Raw genomic sequence first — 12,089 nt, 5'->3', positions numbered from 1 at the left:
TGGGAGAGTCAGGGTTAAGTGCCAGGAAGCTCCTGTTCTCTTCAGTTACTCTCAGCAATGATAAGGAGTTCTGGCAACAGCTGATGTGACGTTGTGAGCTACTGTAGCCAGGCAACAGATTCTCCCACCCCTCCATCCTGCCTTTACTAACCTTTACTGTCACGTCTGTACAGGATCATATGCAACTCATCTGCAGCAAGCTGCCCTCGCCTCCAGGAGATGAAAAATGCAGAAAGTGACAGCAGTTTCTACCTTGACTCTGCCGTGTCTGAAGATCTGAACTTCTCAACCTCTTTCCAGAGCAGCATTTAATGAAGTCTGCCTCAGACAACACAGCAGTCAGGCAGCACTGGATTGGATTTTACATGAACAGGTCATAAGGATTGGCCCCACGAGGTAGTGCGGAATTTTATACATTTACCATTTCAGTTACATATTTTAAGGGGCTGCATCCTGGGAATTATAACACATGAAAACAAACAAAAGAGGAACGAGAGAGAAATCATGACTCTAATTTTCTCCAGAACCTTGTGCAGTCCCACAGGCTGATGGGTGTCCTCTAGCTCCATGAACCAATTATCACACGTCCACACATGTGAATGTAGGGAGCTTATCTGCCTGAGAGACGGGACACATCACGGGTTATGTCTGAGCCTGTTGTCAACTGCCTGCCATCCTGGTTTCTGACAGGGACAGCAAATTGCTTATAGCAGAGGTTGGTTAATGTTAATGTATTCAGCAAAGTCATAATTCTGTCACCCACCAAAATACAAATTTAAACCATGACAATTGAAGAATTTAAAACCAATTTTCAAAAAAAAAAGCAACCTGCAGATCAAACTGGCATTAGTGGAAGTGAGCATGAAGTTGGCTGATGGTTGTAAGAAGCCACCAGGTTCGCCAGAACGTAAAGGTTCAAGAAGGTACACATAATTTATTCTTTTTTGTGTCTCTCTAATGGGTTGTTAGTTAATATTACCTCATAAAATTTTACCCATTCCATTGGCAATGGTTTTGTTTGATATTGCCTGTTACAACTCACTTTCAACAGCACTTTCCAAACCTACAACTTCAACCATTTAGAAAGACAAGGACAGCAGATGAATGGGAACACCACTTCCTGCATGTTCCCCTCCAAATCACGCACCATCTTGGCTTGATGTGCCTTTGCTGCTGCTGGATCAAAATTCTGGAACTCCCTCCACAACAGCACTATGGATGTTCCGTTAGCAAACTGACTGCAGCAGTTCAAGGGCAGCTCCCATTACCTTCTCAAAGCTATTCGGAAGGGACAATAAATGCTGGCCCGGTCAGGAATTGCCCACATGCCACAAAAGGATTAAAATAAACTAAAAAGAGAAAAGAGAAACCTCAAATACTTTGTTGCTGGCTTCAGCTAGTGAGAAATGACTTTTAAGTTGGCAGCGTGATGGCTCAGTGGTTAGCGATGCTGCCTTGTAGTACCAGGGACCCAAGTTGGATTCCAGCCTCGGGCAGGTGTCTGTGTGGTGTTGCACAATCTCTGTGTGGGTTTCCTTCAGATGTTCCAGTTACTTCGTACAATCCAAAGATGTGCAGATTACTTGGATTGGCCGTTCTAAATTGTTCAGAGTGTCCAGGGATGTGCAGTCCAGGTGGGTTAGCCATGGGAAATGTGGGGGTGCTGGGTGTGGGGAGGATACACTTCCAAGAGTTGGTGCAGACTCAATGGGCTGAATGGCCTTGTTCTGAATTGTAGGGATTCTACGAAATGAGAAAAGCCATCATCCAAGACATTGACCGTTTGTGCAACAGTTTCTGTGAAATTAATACATGACACAGAAATAATTCAGGGTTTAGATCAGAGTGGTGCTTTAAAAGTACAGCAGGTCAGGCAGCATCCGAGGAGCAGGAAAATTGACATTTTGGGCAAAAGCCCTTCATCAACTATTCCTGATGAAGGACTTTTGCCTGAAACGCCGATTTTCCTGCTCCTTGGATGCTGCCTGACCTGCTGTGCTTTTCCAGCACCACTCCAGCATCTGCAGTCCTCACTTTTGCCCACAGAAATAGTTCAGCTGCACCAAATAAATTAAACTGTCAGGGTAAATAATACTTCAATAGTTTAAGATTAACTTCATCAAATATTTGGCTTTGGGGTTGCGACCACACTTTGGGATGCCCTGGATAAGTTCCACATGTCTCTGTCTGTTTGCACTGGGTGTAACATTTGGGAACCGACTCAAAGGAGGACTGAGGTAAAAGTGTCTTTGTTCAGATTCCTCAGTGTAAATAAATATCCAAGGCATCATTGAAGAGAGTGTGGTGGCAGCTGGATTACAGGAAAATCATGTAAATAATGTCACTGCTGTAAATCATTGCTGATAAATACTGTTCAGGGATTAGCTTGTTTTCTCAATCCCCAACACCACTTAGTCATGCAATACAGAAGCTGTTAAAATTCGCCCCCAGCCTCACTTGTTGTGCTCTAGGATGGGAAACCTTATTGTGTGGGATCCAGCAATCGCTCCAAGTCAAACTCTATTCCAAAACTGCAATATACAAATATGAATTAAAAGCAACATTCAGCCCATCGAGCCAACTCCACCATTGAATAAGATTGTGACTTGTCGGTTTGTTGTTTTGAATTCCAGAGCTCCTGATGAGCTGTGCCGAACAAGCATCTATCTACTCCATTACATAAATAGTCAATGATCCTACCTCCACCTCCTTCTGAGACAGAGTTCCAAAGCTGCACAAGAGAAAATAAAAATTCTCCCCTACTCTATCCTGGGTAGCACAGTGGTTCAGTTGCTAGCACTGATTTCCTCACAGCACTAGGGACTCTGGTTCAATTCCCACCTCAGGCAACTGTGTGGAGTTTGCACGTTCTCCTTGTGAATGTGTGGGCTTCCTCTCGGTGCTCCATTTTCATCCCACAGTCACAAAGATGTGCAGGTTAGGTGGACTGGCCATGTTAAATTGCTCACAGTATCCAAAGGTGTGCAGAGTAGTTGAATTAGTCTTAGGAATTAAAGGGGTAGGGTAAGGATGCCTTTCGAACGGCCTGCTCTTTGCAGTGTAGGGATTCTAAAGGACAAACCTCTGAGTCTAAAACACAACACCCATGTTCTGGACTGACCCAGAAGAGGAAACACAATTTCCACTTCCAAGTTGTCAAGACCTTTCAGGATCTTGAACACATCATTCAAGTCAGCCCTTAAACTTCCAAATTCCAGTGGAAATAAACTCAGTCTTTCCAACCTCTCCTCACAAGTCAACCCACTCATTCTGGGGAGCAGTCCTCCTCTGAACCATCTCCAGAGAATTTAGATCAGTTCCTTAACTAAATAGATTAAAACTGCACACAGTTTCTGAGATGTGGTCTCACCAATGTCCCATATAACTGAAGCATAGCTTCTCTTACAATGAAAAATAACATCCATTAGTCTCTTAATCACTTGATGATCTGCACCCTACCTTTTTGTGTTTCATGTACTAGAATACCTAGATCCATTAGCACTTCAGAATTCTGCAGTCACTCTTCATTTAGTAATACTCTACTCTGTTGAGGTGAATAGTTTCACATTTTCCTACCTTGGCTGGTAGAACAGCAACATTTAAAAAAAAACTGTAACTTTAAAATCAGAAAGCTAAATACAATGGGACTCTAAAATAAAAACAGAAATTGCTAGCAGTATTCAGCAGGTCTGGCAGCATCTGCAAAGCAAGAAATAAATTAATGTACAAACCGGATACCTCGCATCAGAACTCACGGTATCTCGCTCTCTCTCTCTTCTCAGATGCTCCCAGATTGGTTGAGTTTTTCCAGTACTTTCTGCTGTAATTTTGGAATAACTTTTGTCCAGAGTGTGCACTGTTTCTTGCCATACTGCCTATAGTCAGTCGTGAGTTACCCATGATTTGGAGATGCCGGTGTTGGACTGGGCTGTACAAAGTTAAAAATCACACGACACCAGGTTATAGTCCAACAGGTTTCATTGGAAGCACTAGCTTTCAGAGCGCTGCTCTTTCACAACAACCACTTGATGAAGGAGCAACGCTCCGAAAGCTAGTGCTTCCAATTAAACCTGTTGGACTATAACCTGGTGTTGTGTGATTTTTAAATGAGTTACCTAACTAGGCAATTGTGGTGTCATTAAGTTCCAATGCCAGAAATCACACTACACTATCCAATAGGTATATTTGAAATCACAAGCTCTCGGAGCAGTGCTATGGAATGTGCTGGTTGTTGGACTGAGATCGACAAAAGTCAGGTGTCAAACGACACTGAGCTCTGAATGCTTGGGATTTCAAATAAATCTGTACAACCTGGTGTCGTGTGATCTCTGACCTTGACCACCCTAGTCCAACCTCAGCACCTCCACATCATAAGTTCCATTGGGCACAGTAGCATAGTGGTTCTATTACTGGATTGGTCACCTGGGTCAATGGTCTGAAAATGAATTTCACCACCAGCTGTGGAATGTAGATTCAGGCAATAAAGTAAACTTGGAATAACAAGTTATTATTCAGAGCAATACCAATAAAGCCACTTTATTTGCTGTAAAAATGCACCTCGTTCACTAACACCGTTACACAGATATGGCATTTAGATGGTTCCAGTCTGACAGCCAATGTGGTCCAAACTGAAATGACCTTGTAAGTTCACTCAGTGGTCTTCAAGCAGCCGGTTTACCACCATCTTCTCAAGAGCAACTGGGAACAGACCAAATTGGCCTTTCCACAATCCTCATATCCTGTCAATGAGCAAGGTCCCTGTCCACTTTTAAAGCACTTGTTAATACTTGTTAATACTTGCCATTTTGACCAAGATCCTGTTCTAGTATCTCCAAATGTCAAAAATTTTTAATACTGCTGTGAAGCACCATATATGTTCTATGTAAAAGGTGCTGTATAAATGCACATTGGCTCAAGTTGGGAAACTCCCCTAAGGATAACGGGAGGATAAATACATCATGGAAGTTGTCAAGGGACACAGAGCTCTGAAGCCAAACTGAATTCAGTGTTTGGTCACTGAATGTGGATTTAACCCAATTATAGAGAACTGGTTTCAAAGGGCCTTTTACCTATACACATTATAAACCATAATTTAACGAGGATAAGATTTTCAGAAACCATTGAATATTGTTATTTCTGCTGAAGGATTTTATTAATGGGTTGACTCAAATGCAGGCCAATCAGCTCATTGGGCCTGTTCATCTATCCTCCTTACTTCCATGACCTCAATACCCTTGCGTAACAATCAACTGTCAATAAAAAACATAGAACTGTGAATGCTGGAAATGGGAAAACTGAGTCAAAAATTGCTGGAGAGCCTCAGCAGGTCTGGCCGCATCTGAAGAGAGAGATACAGTTAACTATTTGTGTCCGTGACACTTCATCGGAAGGTACTGAAGGATGGTCACTGAACCTAAAATGTAAAATCCTATCAATTGGAGTTTTGAAATTTTCAGTTGGCCTCAGAACCTCAATTGCTTTTTGAATTTCCACTTCCACTTACACGAAGATAAGTTTCCAGACATCACCCCAGAATACTTGTTCTAATTTTTACTATACCCCCATGTTGTGGACTCCTCCATTGGAAGAAATAGTTTCTTTCTGTATGAAAGGCTTTAATGAACGTAAACATTTTGATTTCTATCAACCCTTGTTCCTCAGTGCTGAAGGAAATACAAGCCTCGTCCATGCAACATCTTCTTTAGTTACAATTTTAGTCCCAGTATGAACTGATGTCAGTTAATAAAGTTCAAGCAGGCTGGCGAGCTGAGAACCAAAATACACTGTTTTTCTTAGTGGAGAGTGTTTACTAACTTGACCACTCTGAAAGCTGTCACCTTGCAACCTAACTGGTCCATATTTCTATATCCACAAAGACAATTACAAAATAAGCCAAAGGAAGGTAAACGGAATTAGATCACAGATCAGCCATGATCTCATTAAATGGATGACTGAAAAGTCTATTCCTGTTCCTATGTTCCTACGTAACTGTCTGTCTTAACCTTAACATCAACAGACCTTAGCAATGTGACTGACAGGACATTAGCAGTGAAGCAGAACTGGGCCGTGAAGTCACTCATGCTGTTTCTGGCAGGTGCTGTGAGGTCAGCTAATGGATCCACACAACAGCACAATAACACTCAGTAAACACGTTGTTGAAACCTCTCAACTTTCCTTCCTTATTTTTACTTAGGAAAATGTTCTTTGCAAACTTCAGATGTCTGTATGACACTCTCCCCAGGAATGTAGTCAGTCTATCATCCCACACGAAAACATGAGTACGTAATCCATGCAGACCCTCCACTGCAGTATTGAGGGTGTACTACGATGTTGGAGATGTTGTTGTTTTAAGGATGAAATATTAAACAGATTCCCATATCTGCCCTCTCAGTCAGACATAAGATTTTATTCCACTGTTTTGAAGAAAAGAAAGAGATCTGGTTGGTGTTCTGAACAAAATTTGTCCCATAATCAACATTGATAAATTACAGATTATCTGGTCGGTGTCACGTTGCTATTTGTAATAGCTTGGTGTACACAAATTGTGTGGTACATTTCCTACCTTAGAACAGTGCCTAAGCTTCAAAAGTATTTTAAAGCCCTTTGTGTAATTCAGTAGTTGTAACAGTAATTATATAAAGGCATTTCTTTCTTCCATTATCAAACCAAACAGCATAATGTTGAGTCCACCTCCAGAATGGTTAAGTATTAGGTTAAAAATTCACACAACACCAGGTTATAGTCCAACAGGTTTATTTGGAAGCACTAGCTTTCAGAGCACTGCTCCTTCATCAGGTGGTTGTGGAGTATAAGATCATAAGATCTTGGATTCATGTCACACTATAGGTGACTCCACTGCACGATACATACACACACACTCACGCAGATCCTCTCTCAGACACACGCTCTCTCACACACAAATACCCTGCACACTCACACCCATGCACAAACCCTCTCACAGGCTTATACTCCATCACGCCCACACATACACTTTACTAAGCTTTCACACACGCAAACACACACTCTCTCACATGCACTCATACTCACACACTCACATGTATACATTCAATCTCTTTTCTCTCTCTCTCTCATTCACGCATGCACACATATAAGTCCATAGGGTGCATTTGTATTTGCAGAATTATATTTGCTGAAATATTGCATATTGCTCAAAAACACACAATCTGCTGGCAGTCAATCCATAATAATATTTTGTAAATTCCACTTTGGAAATAGAACCAGTCTGACTCAAGATTGGGATACAGACAGCCTGACCTCACACCTTTAATTCATTGTCTGAGCTGAGATGTCACCTTTTGTTGTAAAGCCTAAAGTTATCTCAAGAAGGTAATTTAAAAAGAAGTTCTGGGGTTTACATATTAGTGAACCAAAGCCCATAAACCATTCTAAAAGATGAAAGACTTAACAATCTGGGTTTATTCAATATACCATTTCAGTTGTATGTCACTGTAATCCTTTGCTATAAATTATGTGTTCACAACCACCTGATGAAGGAGTAGCACTCTGAAAGCTAGTACTTCCAAATAAAGCTGTTGGACTGTACCCTGGTGCTGTGTGATTTTTAACTTTGTCCACCCCAGTCTAACAGCGGCACCTTCATATCATTAAGTATTAGGGAGAGCTTATACTTCTATGGGGCTGACATGGTAGCTCAGTGGTTAGCACTGCTGCCTCACAGCACCGGGGACCTGGGTTCAATCCTACCCTTGGGTGACTGTGTGGAGTTCGTACAGTCTCCCTGTATCTGTGTGGGTTTTCTCTGTTGTGCTCCCACAATCTAAAGATGTGCAGGTTAGGTGGATGGCCATGCTTAATTGCTCATAGTGTCCAGAGATGTGCAGGCTAGGTGGATTGCGTATGGGAAATGCAGGGTTACAGGAATAGAGTGAGGAGTGGAATGCTGTTCAGACGATCAGTGTGGACTCGATGGGCAGAATGGCTTGCTTCCACGCTGTAGGGATCCTATGATCCGTCTCTCTATGGTTCCTGCTAACATTGCAATAAAAAAGATTATTAAAAGTCTACTATCTTCCACATTAGAATACGGGAACTCTTGCAAATTTCTGTTTCCATTCTACAGTCCCTACTGAGGGAGAAGCAAATTTGTGTCACTCATCTGATATACTCTGCTTACAAAAAGTAGGAAATGAGCCAGCTTCCTACCATCAATTAAACCAATGTAATAAGTTCCAATAGGATGACAGTTACAGGTCACACTTCGGAAAAGAGGACGACTTGTTTAATTCTGCTGCTGTATGACTCAAATGATATCTCATTAAAAGTTAGCAATTCTCTCAATCCAGTTTTCCTTGCTGACACTCTCTGCTTCTATGCCATACACTGGCTGAATGGTAGGCTTGTTGGGCAGGAGGAGTGTGTCTGAATCAGCACATTAACGGAGGAGGAATTATCTTTGTGTTCAGTTCTATGATGATCAAAATAAACTCCTTAGTGCGGCAGTATAAAAGGCACATCAACAACCAATCTATTTCAGCCTGGTGAGCATAACTAAGGAAGCAGTTCTAGAATGATTAGCTTTTACACTGGCTAGGTGGGGATGGAGGGACACTTAAATATTACTGGCAAGGAGGCTCTGTGGTTAGCACTGCTGCCCCACAGTGCCAGGGACCTAGTTACGATTCCAACTTCAGGCGACTGTCTGGCGTTTGCACATTCTCCCCGTGTCTGCGTGGGTATCCTCCAGGTGCTCCGGTTTCCTTCCATAATCCAAAGATGTACAGGATAGGTGAATTGGCCATGCTAAATTGCAAGGCAAAAGTGAGGACTGCAGATGCTGGAGCTCAGAGTCAAAATTAGAGTGGTGCTGGAAAAGCACAGCAGGTCAGGCAGTATCTGAGGAGAAGGAAAATCAACGTTTTGGACAGGAGCCCTTCATTCCTGAAAGTGGAAAGTGTAGGATAATAGGGTAGGGGAATGGGTTTGGGTGGGTTACTCTTTTGAAGATTGATGTGGACTTGTTGGGCCAAAGGGCCTGTTTCCACACTGTAGGGATTCTATGATTCTAATAATTATCTAATGTCCTCTGCCCCAGAAAATACATGTGCTTAGAGATCAAATGAAGGCAGACTTTGGCTCAGGTGTGGTCTCTTAGATGGTCAAATAGTCTGTTTAACATTACTGTTGTTCATGGAGCATGGGTGAAGAGTGAAATGCCGCCAGAAGCCAGACACTCAGCCAAGAATTGTCATCTCACTCAACAGAGGGGAGAATATTGACAACAATATCATTGCACAGAGGTGTAAGCCAATCATAAGAACTAGGAGATGGCAATTCAGCACCTCGAGTTTGCTCTGCTTTTTTATACTGTCGTGATTATAACGAGGTCAGCCAAGTGAACCTCATAGAATGAATTCCCTGATTGGGGCTGTTAATCTGGCTCAATCAAGGAGCCCTGACTGACAGATATAATCAGGCAGGTCAGGGGCTCTGCACAGAGAGAGCTGGCTCTGAGGGAGCTGGATTGGTGTCAAGGCCTCTCCATGTATAAATACAGGGTGATTTGATGATAGGATATCAGTCTTCATGGAGTTATTTCAAATACGATCATCATCTCAGCCTCAGTTTCACTAGCCTGCCCACTCTCCATAACCTTCAACACATTACTCATTAAAAATCTATCTACTCCTTAAAAATACTCAATGTCCCAGCACCCACTGTACTCTGGGTTAGTGAATTCCACATATTCGCAAACCCTTTGAGAGAAATAATTTCTCCTCACCTATATTAAACCCATTACCCCCTTATCCTAAAATCTATGATCTCTTGTCCCACGAGGAAACATCCACTCTACGCCTACTTTGTCAATCCCCTTGAGCGTCCCACATACTTCAATAAGATCTCCTCCCATTCTTATAAAATGTACAGAGTACAGGCCTTCAACTGCTCAATCGCTCTTCATTAGATAAAACTTCCATCTCTGGAATTAATCCAGTGAACCTTGGCTGAACTGCCTCCAATGCAATTATACTCTTCCTCAAGGAAGGGGATCCACTCTCTATGCAGTATTCCAGATGTGATGTCACCAGTACCTTGTACAATTACAGCAATACTTCCTTACAATCATAAGTGAATAGGTTCTTGCAACACATTAAGCAATGGTGAGTGTTGACACTGAGAAAAGCATCTCAACATTGAGTGCAAATATGCGCTAGACCCCCATGGGCTGGAGCATCCCAGTCTCATCCACCTCCTGTTCCATTTCAAGGCAGTGATAGCACATCATTGAACCATTCCCAGTTTTTAGGCACGGTTCAGAGATTCACCACTAAACCAGGTTATTAACTCTCTGCTGCTCGAGTGGGTGGTTCAGCTCATTCAAATGCCACTCCAGCCACTTGAGAACAGAGTTGAAGCAGAGCCTCCCAGCGTAATGCTGAGGGGATGCTGCACTGTTAGTGGTGCCATTTTCCCGATGCGACGTGACAACATTGGCATCAAACCGTGTGAACAAGATTCTAATTGGGGAGAGGGAACAAACAATCTTGTGCATAAATCTAAAATAATTGACTCCCCATTGGTAGCTGACTGTTGCTTTAAGCTGACAATATAGCTGTATACAGTGGTAGTGTCTCTGCCTCTGAGACAGGAGATCTGGGTTCACGTCCCACATCTGTACATAGTGCAGTAATATTTTTGAACGTATTTCTTTTTTAAACAGAACTAGAGAGGTGAGAGCTGTCTCTGTCGTGACCCTCACTCTGCAACGAGAGCAATACAGGGGTGCCCGGGCTGTAGGCTCCGAGGGTATATACCCCACTCTCCTGATTGAAGCCCACCCTTGGGAATACCCCAAACACGGACACGACCATCACCGCCTCCTGCCCCGTACAAGCAGCTGCGAACTTTGCAGAGACCCAGCTCCTGGGGAATGGTTGCAGACTGGGACTGGGACCGATATTGTTTGGAGAGAGGGAGGGTCTGGGGGAGAGACAGAGAGAGGGGGCTGGTGGGGGGTGGGGGGGGGGGGCAATGGTGATTAGGGAGAGTAGGGGATAGAGAGAGGGGGAGGGATGATAAAGGGGCAGAGGGGGGATTGTGGGGGAGAGTGAGGGATAGAGAGAAGGGTGGGGTTGACAGAGGGAGGAATGGAGGGAGGGGGTGAGGATAGAGGGGGCAAGGGTAATAAAGGGGCAGAAGAGGGAATGGGTAGAGTGGGGGATAGAAAGGAGGGTGGGGTTGACAGAGGGAGAATGGGGGAGGGGGTGGGGATAGAGGGGGGTGAGATGGCAAAATGGGGGAACGGGGTTGTGGGGGAGAGAGGATTTTGAAGGAGAGAGAGGTGTGTGGGAGAGAAGGGGGAATGAGAGATAGAGAGGTGGGGGTGTGGGGGATAGAGACTGGGCTGGTGGGGAAACACAGCCGCCCCCTCCTCCAAATATTTCCACCCTCCAACAAGAGACCTCTCGCAGTCTTAATCAAAAACTTCCCCATCCCAGAGACAATAACCCCGTAAATACATTCTCCATTCCTTTCAGTCAGGGATTAATGCCCGTTTCATGAAACGAATGTTATCTCTGTAACCGGGAGAAATCTGTTTAAATAGCTCCGTACCTGAAAGTTCTGCAGCTTCAGACTGAGGACAGACTGCCCTGGTCTTAGACACACACACACTCTCTCTCTCTCTCTGGTCCACACAGTGTGAGGCTGCTTCCTCACGGCTGACGCTACCCTATCAGGCACAAGCTGTGAAATCTCACAGAATCCCTGCCCAGGGACTGGGGGGGACGGGGGGGACGGTCCAACTCCTGCCCATCATTCCGAACCAACCCTCCTCCCACTATTGGGCACGGGCTGTGGGCTCAGAGGTTGTGCATCCCTGAACTGAAAGATTAGGAAAATCGGGAGGATCCCAGAGAGGGAGAAATTTAAGGAAGTGTTGACAGAAAATCGCTGGAGAAACTCAGCGGAGACAAAGGCAGAGTGAGAATCATATTCTGATCGCTTAATCTGCACTATCAGCAGTCTTTCTCCCCCCCCAGCACTCCAGCGTTCCCCCGCCATTGCATATATGGTATCCCTTCCACATCACCTCAACTCTGATGAAGGGT

General features: G+C 43.8%; 1 protein-coding gene across 2 annotated transcripts in view; it reads right to left on the bottom strand.

Annotated features, from left to right (window-relative positions):
* LOC122563050 (kelch domain-containing protein 8A) overlaps positions 1 to 11,660 on the bottom strand; it is a 39,990-nt gene extending 28,330 nt beyond the window's left edge. For both annotated transcript variants that reach the window (XM_043716386.2, XM_043716387.2), the window contains exon 1: positions 11,593 to 11,660. The gene's annotated coding sequence lies outside the window, so the exon portion shown is untranslated. The remainder of the gene's footprint in view (positions 1 to 11,592) is intronic.
* Between the last annotated feature and the right edge of the window lie 429 nt (positions 11,661 to 12,089).

Source organism: Chiloscyllium plagiosum, unplaced genomic scaffold (assembly GCF_037043375.1).
Source record: "Chiloscyllium plagiosum isolate Xiang-an unplaced genomic scaffold, Cpla_swu_hap1 HiC_scaffold_26, whole genome shotgun sequence".
Taxonomy (NCBI): domain Eukaryota; kingdom Metazoa; phylum Chordata; class Chondrichthyes; order Orectolobiformes; family Hemiscylliidae; genus Chiloscyllium; species Chiloscyllium plagiosum.
Note: the sequence above shows the minus strand (reverse complement) of the source record. Positions and strands in the feature narration are given on the sequence as shown.